At 41.1% G+C, this 13,053-nt stretch overlaps 1 protein-coding gene across 10 annotated transcripts in view; it reads left to right on the top strand.

The window, feature by feature from the left end:
- Positions 1-13,053, top strand: part of UIMC1 (ubiquitin interaction motif containing 1) — a 230,674-nt gene that overhangs the window by 15,480 nt on the left and 202,141 nt on the right. The window lies entirely within an intron of this gene.

Genomic DNA, 13,053 nt, shown 5'->3' with positions numbered 1-13,053 from the left:
GGTTTTGCCTGTAACGCTTCTCTTTGAGGGCTGGACCCCAGGACGCAGGGCTTTGGTCATGCTACATTACCTAAAAGCTTTTCCTGGCGGGGTGCTTTAACAGGTCCAAGGGTGTGCAACCCCAATAAAAAGGGACACAGTCCTTGAAGGTTTGCTAAACTCAGCCCGCTGTGATGGGGGAAGGTTGGATTGACTGTTAAATCAGCAAGGCGGAGATAGGGTAAGGGAAGAAACTTAGGAACAAAAGAGTCCACCTATGATTTCTTCTTCAACCACTTCAGCCCCGGAAGAATTTACCACCTTCCTGACCATAGCACTTCGGCACTGCGTGCTTTAACTGACAATTGCGTTGTCGTGTGATGTGGCTCCCAAACAAAATGTATGCCCTTTTTTTTTTTTCCCCCCACAAATAGAGCTTTCTTTTGGTGGTATTTGATCACCTCTGCGGTTTAAATTTTTTGTGCTATAAACAAAAAAATAGCGACAATTTTGGAAAAAAAGCATTGTTTTTTACATTTTTCTATAATAAATACCCCCAAAAATATATCAAAAAAATATTTTTCCCTCAGTTTAGGCCGATATGTATTCTACATATTTTTGGTAAAAAAAATATCGCAATAAGCGTTTATTGATTGGTTTGCGCAAAAGTTATAGCGTCTACAAAATAGGAGATAATTTTTATGGCATTTTTATTGATTTTTTATTTTTTTTTTGTTGTACTAGTAATGGCGGTGATCAGCGATTTTTATTTATATATTTTTTCCTTGTGGTTAAAAAAATTGGTCAGCCGAAGCACCATGTAAAAAGCTCCTGACTGGGTTCCCTTTTTTTTATGGGGATTGGCTATTTGGGCATGATTTAGACAAATACAATTTCTAGTGGGAAAAGTACTCTTTTGCCAGTCAAAACAAAGTATAAACGCCCTTCATTTAAATGGGCTCTTCTCTTGCATCAGAGGCTTCCGCCCCTAGACAGTGGCGACACCCTCCGCTGTCAGACTCTAGAGGAAAACCTCGGGGTCAGGCCCAGGCTCAAAAGAAGTCTTGGGGCCGGAAACTTGCAAAACAGAATCCTTAAGCCTCATTATGAAGGGGTGCCCCCCTCCCCCCTCGCCAGGGTGGGGGAAAGACTTCTGCAGTTTTCAGAAGTCTGGCAAGAGGAAATTCAGGACAGGTGGGTCATCTCCACAGTAACTCTGGGGTAAAAGCTGGAATTTCAGGACTTTCCACCGTATCGTTTCTGGAGGTCAAACATCCCCAAAGATCCAGGGAAAAGACTATCTCTGTTTCGGGCACTAGACCGATTAATAGCTCAGGGGGTGATCATACAAATCCCCACAGAAGAACAAGGTTTGGAGTTTTATTCGAATTATTCTGGATTTTGTCCAAAACTTGTGTTGCATACACACGGTAGGACAAAGTTGTCGGAAAATCCGATCGTACGTAACATGACGTTATTTCATTACGACGGGACTACATTCAGGCTAGTAGCCAATAGCTTTGGTCTAGGAATTTGATCTGAGCATGCGTGGCACTTTGTCCGATCGGAATTCTCTACATTCTATAGCTCAGCTCTAAAACTTTGTCCGTCTGATATTCTGACGGAAACAGTCCGATGGAGCCCACACACAGTCGGATTATCCGACAACACGGTCCGATCTGACATTTTCCGTCGGAATGTCCGACCGTGTGTACAAGGGCAAACAGTTGATTGATCTGGATAGCTGTGAATTATGAAACTTGTCATTACTCCCCCTCTCCCAGCTTAATAACACTAATACATGCAAATCCTTCGAACAACTACAGATGAAGTTTTCTCACCCAGGAATAGAGATGGGCTCGGCCGTGTTTCAAAATCCCACATGCTCGGTCCAGCCAGGAAGCCGACACTACACGTGGCTAATCACAGGCAGTGAGACATTTCCTGATTCGCAGTTGCACAGCTCGGGAAATGCCTCATTGCCTGTGATTCACCGTCTGCAGTGTCGGCTTCCTGGTGGGAGCGGGCATGTGGGATTTCAAACACGCCCAAGTCCATCTCTACCCAGGATGTTCTTTAGATATCTCCAACTCCACCATTTACTTTACTGACTGTCAAGGATCGTGAAACAGGACTGAAATTTGAGGCCTGGCAATCCACTGGCTGATTATCACAAACCTATTCCTCAGAGTAGTTCCCAGGAATAAATTCTACACACAGCATGTCCCTTTCTGTACCCCCATAACCTTCTGCATTTCTCTCCACACCCTTCTCAGTCCATTACAATCCACAGGAAAACCCCCTGTGGAGAGGACCGAAATATTTTCACATTGAGGCCTTACACAATTATTTCACCCGCACAGAATATACTGGAAACGCCTGAAGATTGGACTGCTTTCTCATATAGACTCCCGTTTGTGTCCTAAATGTACTACAAAACAAGGAGATCTTATTCAAATTGCCTTGGCGATGCCCAAAATTGACTCAGTACTGGCATGAAGTGTATACTATTAGTAATACTAAAGCCTCAAAAGTAAAAAAACAAACATTTTATATATACTTGCCCTGTGCAATGGTTGCAACCCTGATCCTCTTCTCAGGTCCCCCGCCGGAGCTCCTGGCTCCTCTTTCCCTCTTTCCTGCTGGGTGCCCACATAGTATACCACTTGCTATGGGGGCACTCATGCATGCTCTCTCCTGAGCCCCATTCTGTGGGTCCATAAGTCGCATAAAGCGGGGCTCGGCCCCACCCTAGCTCCATCCTCACTCTCAATGGCTCCTGCTCTTATTTGGAGACAGAGAGCTGGAACAGCAGCTGCTCATGTGCACATTGCTGGATCGAAATCAGGCTCAGGTAAGTATAAGGGGGGACTGGGGAAGGGGGATCTGCATACTGAAGGTTTTTTACCTTTTATACATTGAATGCATGAAGGTAAAAAACCTTCAGACTTTACAACAACTTTAGCTGTGCATTCCAACTCCACTGTACACCTGAGCTAAAGATGGGCCTGTTAGGACCATCTCTCATATCTTGTCTGCAGCCTCTAACCATCTTCCGTATCGTGTCTGCAGCCTCTGATCATCTCCTGTATCGGTTCCCATATCGTGTCTGCAGCCTCTGACCATATCTTGTATTCAGTCCACAGTCTCTGACCATATCTCGTATTCAGTCCACAGTCTGACGTCTTCTATATCATGCCCATAAAGTGTTTGTTAACCCCCCAAAAAATAAATAAATTATATATATATAATTTTTATTTTGTTTCTTTAAAGCATGTTATACTGCACAGTGCTTGTGCTGTATAATTTGCCCCCCTGTATCACCGATCCTCCCCTCCTGCTCTAAAAAAAAACCCTCTGTTTTTCTTCTATAGTTCCATCTATTAGATAGTATTAAGCTTCCCAGTAGATGTAATTTTTATAAATATGCAGTATAATAGCTTACTTCAGAGCTCATGTGACCGCCCACCGATCTCCTCCTCTCCTCATCTCGGTTGATGGCAGCGGGGGTTTCCCAGCACCTCTTCTTGCAGCTATCAGATTGGTAGAGGACACCGGCGGGCGGTCAGCTGAACACCGAACGGCGCTCTGAAGTAAGCCAATATTACCACATATTTTTAAAAATTACATCCACTGGGGAACTTAGTGTTATATACCACAGGGAACTATAGAAGAACATTTTTGACCTTCACAAACACTTTAACTACAGTAAAACATTGGATTGAGAGTAAATTGGTTTGAGAGTGTTTTGCAAGACCAGCAACATTTTTTATTACATTTTGACTTGATATACAAGCGATGTCTTGATATACAAGTAGCTTCATGTCACAACTGTGTATAGAAGAGAAGAGAGGCACCTCGAAGTGTAGCAATATGGTTACATTTATTGAAGGTACAGCATTTAGCAACATATTGCTACACTTAGAGGTGCCTCTCTTCTCTTTTATACTCTGTAGCTCCTGTGGAATTTTTGTTTCTAATCCCCTTGTGGAGGTTGCCATTTGTGGATGGACATTTTATAGTTATTTAACCTGGTCACATTGCTATAATCTTTTTATGTGGATTATAGACCGAAGGACTTATGAATAAATGGTTGTGGAACGAATCATTTGAGTTTCTATTGTTTCTTATGGGATAATTTGCTTTGATATACAAGTGCTTTTGGATTACAAGCATGTTTCTGGAACGAATTATTCTCGCAGTCCAAGGTTTTACTGTATATCCTGTTGGGTGTCTGCTGTCTAACATTGAATTTTATGTGCAGCCCTTTTTGGTGATGTCAGGGGCCGCACTTGAGGTTCTCCATATCAAGAAAGTTGACTACCGCTTGTCTAGAGTGTAAGATTTAAGAGGCACTGCTACTCTCTGACTGCAAGCCGCCTCCACACAGAGTTAATGCCGAACAAGTAATGGTAAGACAGTAGTCAGGATAGCTTAGCTGCAGGGAGACCACAGGCAATACTAATGACCAGTCCTATTCCCTCTGTCTGATTTTTTTTTTTTTTTTTTTTTTTTTTTAGGGTTCAGTTCCTCTTTTTAATAAATATGCTTTATATATTTTACTTTTTATGTGCAAAAAATATTTGGCATGCTGATAAGTTGTTTTTGCACATCTGCAAGGGCCTGTATAAAACAAAGAATGGTGCTCTAAAGCTGTGCTTTCAAAGGATTTGAAAGATAAAACCAAAAGCTGTACTAGGATAGTTTTTGTTGACTTGGAAGCATAAAATCTGATCAACTGTGTTTGTTCAGAATGTGTAAATGTAGCAACACATCCCTTGTGTAGCATTTAACAAAAGAGGCACACCAATCCTGGTATGCCTGGAGGACAGCAGCACGTGTAGGAATCGCACTTTTGTTTTCCGTTACACAAAAGCGGGAGGATGAGCTTGGGATTTCTTTCTTTCTCTGGCTTCACATACAAGGATCAGTCTACACTTTTTAACAACTTATGGGAACCATTTCTACTCCATCCACGTTTTGGTTCCTTGAGTTGAATGGGAAACCCTGGCCAGCCAAGTGTATCCCATTTTTTTAAACCGCTATTGCATTTCCACTGACGCAGATGATTAAGAATTTGCAGAATTTTAAAGTTTATGCCGTTTATAGCAGGAATCCTTTAGGAATTTGGTTGATATAGGAGAACAGAGAAACTGCTAAGCATATGAAATGTGTTAAAGGAACACTTGGGAGCTTCAAGGCAGAATATGCATGTACTTTGGAAGCAGTGTTTGCATTTTAATGGTCTGCAAGAGCAATTATTAAATTTCTTATTCATTAAATGATAAACACAGGAAGTCAGCTGTGCCATTTAAAAAATGAGATGCTCGAGCAGCGGTGAGAGACTTACTTGAATTATAATATCAGACAATCTGCTGGGAAAAAAAAGTAATGTTTTATTTAGCCTCTAGATGGCGCCACTGTTGTGTTTTTCACTGCAGACCTTGAATTGCGTTCTCTTTTTTTTTTTTCCCTTTATTTTTAATAATCTTGGCAGTTGTCACTAAAATTCACTTTTAATATATATTATAAAGCGGTGCTGCTGTTGAAGTATGAGTGCTACTATTTCACGTCTTGTCTTAAAAGTACCAGATGTCTGATTTCAGTACAAACATGCATGTTTGCGTACGGTTTATCTTTGGGGTGAGTGAGATTTCAGGACAGAGGCTTTTTCAAACAAAACAGGTTAACAAAAAAAGAGCTTCACTGCAGCAAACAGTCCGTAACAGCAAAAAGGCGATTTCCAATACTCCTTGGCGGGGTAATATGAGCCCAAAGCACAACAAAAACAGGCTTGCATTAACATCAGACAGATTGCCACCACAGAACCCAGCCAGCACACATGTGCATGGCATGTCTCTTTCTCCTTAAAGTGGAAGTAAACTCCCCTATCGTTTTCAGCCAAGGAAGCTGCCATCTTTGCCTCTGTCTAATCTTCAACTTCTATGGTGCTGCACATGTGATTCGTTATGACACCAGCCATTGGATGGTTTGATGGTTTGGCTGTGCTTTCAGCCAATGTGCAGTTAGCATTCCCGGCATGCCTTTTTTTTTTTTTTTTAACTGTTTAAATCGATGGGTTTACTTCCACTTTAACTCCTCTTTATTGGCCCTCTGCTGTATTACCAGCTGCCTCTCTTAAAGGGCCCTGGACTAGCTGCACAAAGAGAGCCTGTTGCCCGGGACGCATGGCCTTTGGCCAATACAGTACGTATATTGTATATATTGACAGAACATTTAGATGTTCACATTAGCGCATGCTTACAATTGAATGCCCAGTGTTCAGACATTTTTTTTAATTTTTTTAAACAAATGGTATAAACTGTATGAAACCATTATGAATACAAGACCGAATTGACTAGTGCCAGTAGATAAAGAGAACGTTGGGACTTTAAATGAGGCGGTGACCGGATAAGGACAGTTGCCTCCATCCCTATCTAATTAAAACAAACAGGATGACTGGGGGTTGGGACTTTGAATGACGCAAGCAGATGTAAGACATTTAAATTTATTGGAAAACCAGTGGTAAGTTACATGAGGGTAATCATGAGTACACCAAGAAAACCAATATATTCCATTCAATGGATAAACATACAGCAACGACAATTGACCACTAATAATACAAATGCAGCTTTTTATTTGCACTTGTGGATCACTCAACACTAAAGTGTTTATTAGATAAATTGATCTTACTTCTTCACCATTGATTTATGCTGCACCTTTATTTTATCTTACCCAATCTCTTTGGTTGATATGGTTTCTTAATATTCTTCATTTTCTACTCTCACTAACCTTACCTATACACTCATTAGCATCTCATTATCCTATCCTTGACCAAGTTTAGGACATATGACCCATTGTACCACACAATATGAGTTTCCAATCTATTTTATAATCTCACTTTTGTTCTCAGCACTCATGGTCATTTTTGACCATTTATTATTTTTTGAAATTTCCTTTCTTGGGAACCATCTTTGTCCTGTCCTGGTCTGCCTTAACCACCTCAGCTCCCAGCAGTGATACCCCTACGGGGTTATTCTGATTCATGTTGGCACATTGCTACTGCATAGATACAGATAAAGTAAGTACTTTTGAGAGTGGTTTTGGGGGGTTTATCCTAGGTAATATTACTTCTAATCATTTTAATCTCCTCCTTTCCGTGACAGGTTCAGACCTTACAGATATTCTTGTTATTATTATACTACAACATTCAGTTTTCCATGTGCATGGTCCGGAAGAGTGGATGAATCCACGAAATGCATAGAGCTACTATATGCCATGTTTTATGCCAACTATATTTTTTACTTATTCAATGATCACTTGTAACATGTGATTTTGTATTATTAGTGGTCAATTGTCATTGCTGTATGTTTATCCATTGAATGGAATATATTTGTTTTCTTTGTGTACTCTTGATTGCCCTCATGTAACTTACCACTGATTTTCCAATAAATGTAAATGTTTTACACCTGCTTGCTTCATTCAAAGTCCCAACCCCCAGTCCTCCTGTTTGTTTTAAATGCCAGTTGATGATGAAGATATAACACAGAAACAGTATTAAAATTCTGTCTTTTAGCTTGTGTTCATTAAATTAAGCATTTTTAAATTCTAACCCCCTTGCCATCAGCCGTCACTTTGATAAGGTGAATAGGAGCCTGCCCTACCGGCTCCAAGCTGTGAATAGTGACCGACAACTGTCAGTGGCAGCGCGGCCAGGGTCTATTCACACCAACCGCTGAGAAGAGATCCTCTTCTCTGGTCCCCTGCCGGCGCTCCTGGCTTCTCCCCCTTGACCAGTGCACCCCAATCGTAAGGCACCTGCTGTGGGAGCACTGGTGCATGCTCACTCCCTCCACCCCACTCTATGCGTCCATAAGACACACAGAACCACGGCCTGCTGTTCTCTTCTCATTGGCTCACTGGCTGTCAATGAGGAGTTGGAGACCTGGCACAGCTAAAGCTCCCATGCACATCGCTGAATCGAGAGGGGGCTCAGGTAGGTATAAGGGGGGTGGGGGGGGCAGCACACTGCTTTTTTCACTTGTATGCATACAATGCATGAGCCTAGGTCCACACTGGTACATGGAAAAAACGCATGTGATCCACACAGGAGTCACACCGCATTCCTGTGCACCTCACATGCGATGTCTGTGCAGTTTTATTTCAGCCATACATTCTGATTCTGGTAATTGCACTGCTTTTGCGCTCTGTTTTTCGGGGTTTCGCTAATCTAACATTACACCTGCAGCAGAAAGCACGGGCGCGGTTTGGAATTCAGTGTGGGGAAATGTAAGAATCTTGTAGGTTTCCTACATCGTATTAGTGTGAACCAGGGCTCAAGGTAAAAAACCTTCAGCCTTTACACCCTCTTTAAGTTACAGTGGTGTGAAAAAGTGTTTGCCCCCTTCCTCATTTCCTGTTCCTTTGCATGTTTGTCACACTTAAGTGTTTCGGAACCTCAAACCAATTTAAACAATAGTCAAGGACAACACAAGTAAACACAAAATGCAGTTTGTAAATGAAGGTGTTTATTATTAAAGGTGAAAAAAAATCCAAACCATCATGGCCCTGTGTGAAAAAGTGATTGCCCCCCTTGTTAAAACATACTATAACTGTGGTTGTCCACACCTGAGTTCAATTTCTCTAGCCACACCCAGGCCTGATTATTGCCACACCTGTTCACAATCAAGGCATCACTTAAATAGGAGCTGCTTGACACAGTAAGGTCCACCAGAAGATCCTTAAAAGCTACACATCATGCCGAGACCCAAAGAAATTCAGGAACAATTGAGAAAGAAAGTAATTGAGATCTATCAGTCTGGAAAGGGTTATAAAGCCATTTCCAAAGCTTTGGGAATCCAGCAAACCACAGTGAGAGCCGTTATCCACAAATGGCGAAGACATGGAACAGTGGTGAACCTTCCCAGGAGTGGCCGGCCGCCCAAAATTACCCCAAGAGCGCAGCGACGACTCATCCAAGAGGTCACAAAAGACCCCACAACAACGTCCAAGGAACTGCAGGCCTCACTTGCCTCAGTTAAGGTCAGCGTTCATGCCTCCACCATCAGGAAAAGACTGGGCAAAAATGGCCTGCATGGCAGAGTTCCAAGGAGAAAACCACTGCTGAGCAAAAAGAACATCAAAGCTCGTCTCAATTTCTCCACAACACATCTTGAAGATCCCCAAGACTTTTGGGACAACATTCTGTGGACCGATGAGACAAAAGTGGAACTCTTTGGAAGGTGTGTGTCCAAGTATATCTGGCGTAGAAGGAACACTGCATTTCATAAAAAGAACATTATACCAACAGTAAAATATGGTGGTGGTAGTGTGATGGTCTGGGGCTGTCTTGCTGCTTCAGGACCTGGAAGACTTGCCGTGATAAAAGGAACTATGAATTCTGCTGTCTACCAAGAGATCCTGAAGGAGAATGTCCGACCATCTGTTCGTGTACTCAAGCTGAAACGAACTTGGGTTCTGCAGCAGGATAATGATCCTAAACACACCAGCAAGTCCACCACCGAATGGCTGAAGAAAAACAAAATGAAGACTTTGGAGTGGCCTAGCCAAAGTCCTGACCTGAATCCTATTGAGATGTTGTGGTATGACCTTAAAAAGGCAGTTGATGCTCGAAAACCCTCTAATGTAACTGAATTAGGACAATTCTGCAAAGATGAGTGCGCCAAAATTCCTCCAGGACGCTGTAAAAGCCTCATTACACGTTATCGCAAACGCTTGGTTGCAGTTGTTGCTGCTAAGGGTGGCCCAACCAGTTATTAGGTTTAGGGGGCAATCACTTTTCACACAGGGCCATGATGGTTTGGATTTTTTTTCACCTTTAATAATAAACACCTTCATTTACAAATTGCATTTTGTGTTTACTTGTGTTGTCCTTGACTATTGTTTAAATTGGTTTGATGTTCCGAAACACTTAAGTGTGACAAACATGCAAAGGAACAGGAAATGAGGAAGGGGGGCAAACACTTTTTCACACCACTGTATATTGGGCACCATGCAGTGCAGGGTGTTAAGTTGCCTTGCACTATGTTGCAGTGGAAAAAAGTGCGGTCTGCTGTACTTTAATGCTACTTAATGCTCCATATACCCCAACATACATAGTTTAGATTTTTCCAACAGTTACTCCAAATGCTGAACTTATTGTATCTACTACGTCCTCCTCATACAAATATACCGATAATTTAAAATTTATGGCATCTCCAGAACATGTAGATGAATCCCCACACCTTGGACTTGACAGACAGACATCATTTCCGTGGTGTACAATATGCCCTATGTATTATAAAGATCTGTGTCAATTTTTGTGACGGGGACAAGGATATTAGATCCCTTACCTTTTTAAAATATTCCATTGCCCGTCTGTTGGCTCTCCCACATCTTCTACTCATCTTACATGGAAGATCCACCTCATTTTCCTTTTCCTTTAAAGTAGCTTTTACTAGAGTTTTTAAAAGAGGAGCGTTACTCCAAATCAACTCGATATTTGGTGTGACCACCCTTTGGCTTCAAACCAGCTTCTAGGTACACTTGCACACAGATTTTGAAGGAACTTGGCAGGTAGGTTGTGACAAACATATTGGAGAACGAATCAGATCTTCTGTGGGTATTTATTAAAATGACACTAAATGATCTTCTAATTTCCCACGAAAATCATCCATATACATCTTTTACTTAAAGTGGTTATTACTCTAGTGATTACAAATACTGGCAGCCCCTCTGTAATAACAAGATATACTTTGCAGTGTCTTTTAAAATCGTGCAGCTAAATACCTTCTTTTACATCACCAGTCACGTGACCACTCGCCGATCTCCTTCCTCAAGCTGAGGACTGTGGGAGTGACTGAAATTCTCCACTGATGTCAGCTGGGAGGTCACGTGACCACAGACCAGTTATGTGAAAGAAGGTATTTAGCTGCATGATTTAAAAAAGACACTGCACCATGGTCAGAAACTGACGGGGAATGGGGGGGGGGGCGACTCTGAACACAGCCAGATGACGGAGGCACATAAACTGACCAAGGTATCATGAATTAGCAACCATAATTACCATGGTCAATACACACAGGGGGACACAGGAACAGGCAGGATCAACCAGGTATTTTACAGCATAGACTGGGACACAAAACACTGCACAAGCACCATGCTGTTTACCATGCTTTAAATGAATATTCTTTTTTTTTCCCTTTTTTTTTTTTTTATAAGGGTTACAATGGCTTAAATAGCTCTGTACTCCATTTTTTTAATGACCTAGTTTCTTAGTTTTTTGCCTCCTTGTAGCATTCTGCGTTGTCTATTGAACCTCTACTAATCCCCCCCCCTCACTAATATTTGTTTCAAATGAGCGGTGTATGTTGGCCACGTAGGGTGGCTACGTTCCTGTAGGTCCTCCACTAGGTCGGATCACAGTAGTAGAAAAAAAAAAGGAATTTGGAAGAGGTTGGGAGCAATAGAAGGTACTTTTTTGAGTTAAAGTGGCACTTTTGTTAATTAACTCCTGCTAGATCACTTCAGGCTGGCTTCTTTTGCAGGTATCGCTAGGTAAAACATAAAAATAACTGTCTATACTGTTTAAAATTCAGTAATACAATGTCTTACCCTGCTCTGTGCATGCTAATTTGCTCTACATTTCCAGCATTGTGCCGAAAACCAGAGCCAATAGATGCTGATATGCTGAGCCTAAAGATTTACAGCTGCTCATGGGCTCTGGGTTTCTGCAAAATGGCAGCCTCCTGCACGAATAAACAAGAGCAATGTTGGGGGCAATTTACAGCACACACTCATTTTGGTAGCATAATTATTAATGTGGAATATATATTCCTTGTTAAAAAAAACATTGTTTTATATCACGTAGTTTTGGATAAAGTTTTGCTTTAAGAATACATAAATGAATAGAATATATATTTTTAAACCAGACTTTAGTTTCACTTTAATCATTTACACCAATATAAAAAAACTTGCATAACTACATTTACAAAGCAAAGAATCTTATTTATACAACTTTAGCATTTGGGTTTACATACCATCAGGTAATTAGTAGAGGTGCACCGAATGGAAATTTTGGTGCCGAAACCGAAAATGCAGGATGTACTTAACTGAAAATGACAGTTTAAAACAGAAACACACACACATATATATATATATATATATATATATATATATATATATATATATATATATATATATATAATATGTGTATGTATGTAAAATGTGTTTGCATTATATTTGACTTTTTAACTAATATCATGAACTTTAGGCTGGGTTCACACATGTGTTATGGGAACCAGTGTGATTTTTGTGCGGGTTCCCGCATCGAATGTCACTTGCTGCAGTTTCCACTGCCTTCTGCGAACCGCTGCGGTTGTCAATAGAGAGTTAATGACACCTTCAGATTGGATCACAGTGCAAACTGTCAAATGGTACAAGAATCGGATTGCATGGGTTTGAACACCCATGCAATCCGATTCCAGAGCAGTAAAAAAAAGGTCCTGCGCCATTTTAGTGCTAATGCGATGTGATTTCAGCCATACAGTTTGTATGGCTGAATTTGCATTGCACAGACATCCCATGTGATTTGCACAGCATTGTGGAGCGACTCGCATGCAATGTCTGATCGTATCGTGTGAACCTAGCCTAACTAAATATTCATTCATTTTGGCGCAAGAAAATCTCAAGAAACATGTATCCCTTTTAAATACTATATATATCTTCACACTGGTCCATTGTGCTTCCATTGTGGTGTTACAAATCCTGCTTGCTGCATTTATGGTCATTTAAAAAAAAAACAGCATATATGCACCTCCCCATTGAAATGCAGCAATAACGCACCCATGTTACGTTTTTGATGCGGTTTTTGAGTCACGTGACCTATGAAAAATACACTATAAGCACACTAAAATGGTGGTTAAATCACATGTATTTTCGGTGCCATTATTGGCAAAATGCTGATAACCTCATTTTCTACCGATTATGTTTCGGAGGCCAAAATTTCAGTGCATCTCTAGTAATTAGGTTGTTGTTGTTATTCTACAGGATTTATATAGTGGCAACAGTTTACTT

This window comes from Lithobates pipiens, unplaced genomic scaffold (assembly GCF_037356315.1).
Source record: "Lithobates pipiens isolate NorthernLeopardFrog02 unplaced genomic scaffold, aLitPip1_a1.2 Scaffold_8, whole genome shotgun sequence".
Lineage (NCBI taxonomy): Eukaryota > Metazoa > Chordata > Amphibia > Anura > Ranidae > Lithobates > Lithobates pipiens.
The sequence above is the reverse complement of the archived record's forward strand: the minus strand, read 5'-3'. Positions and strand labels throughout refer to the sequence as shown.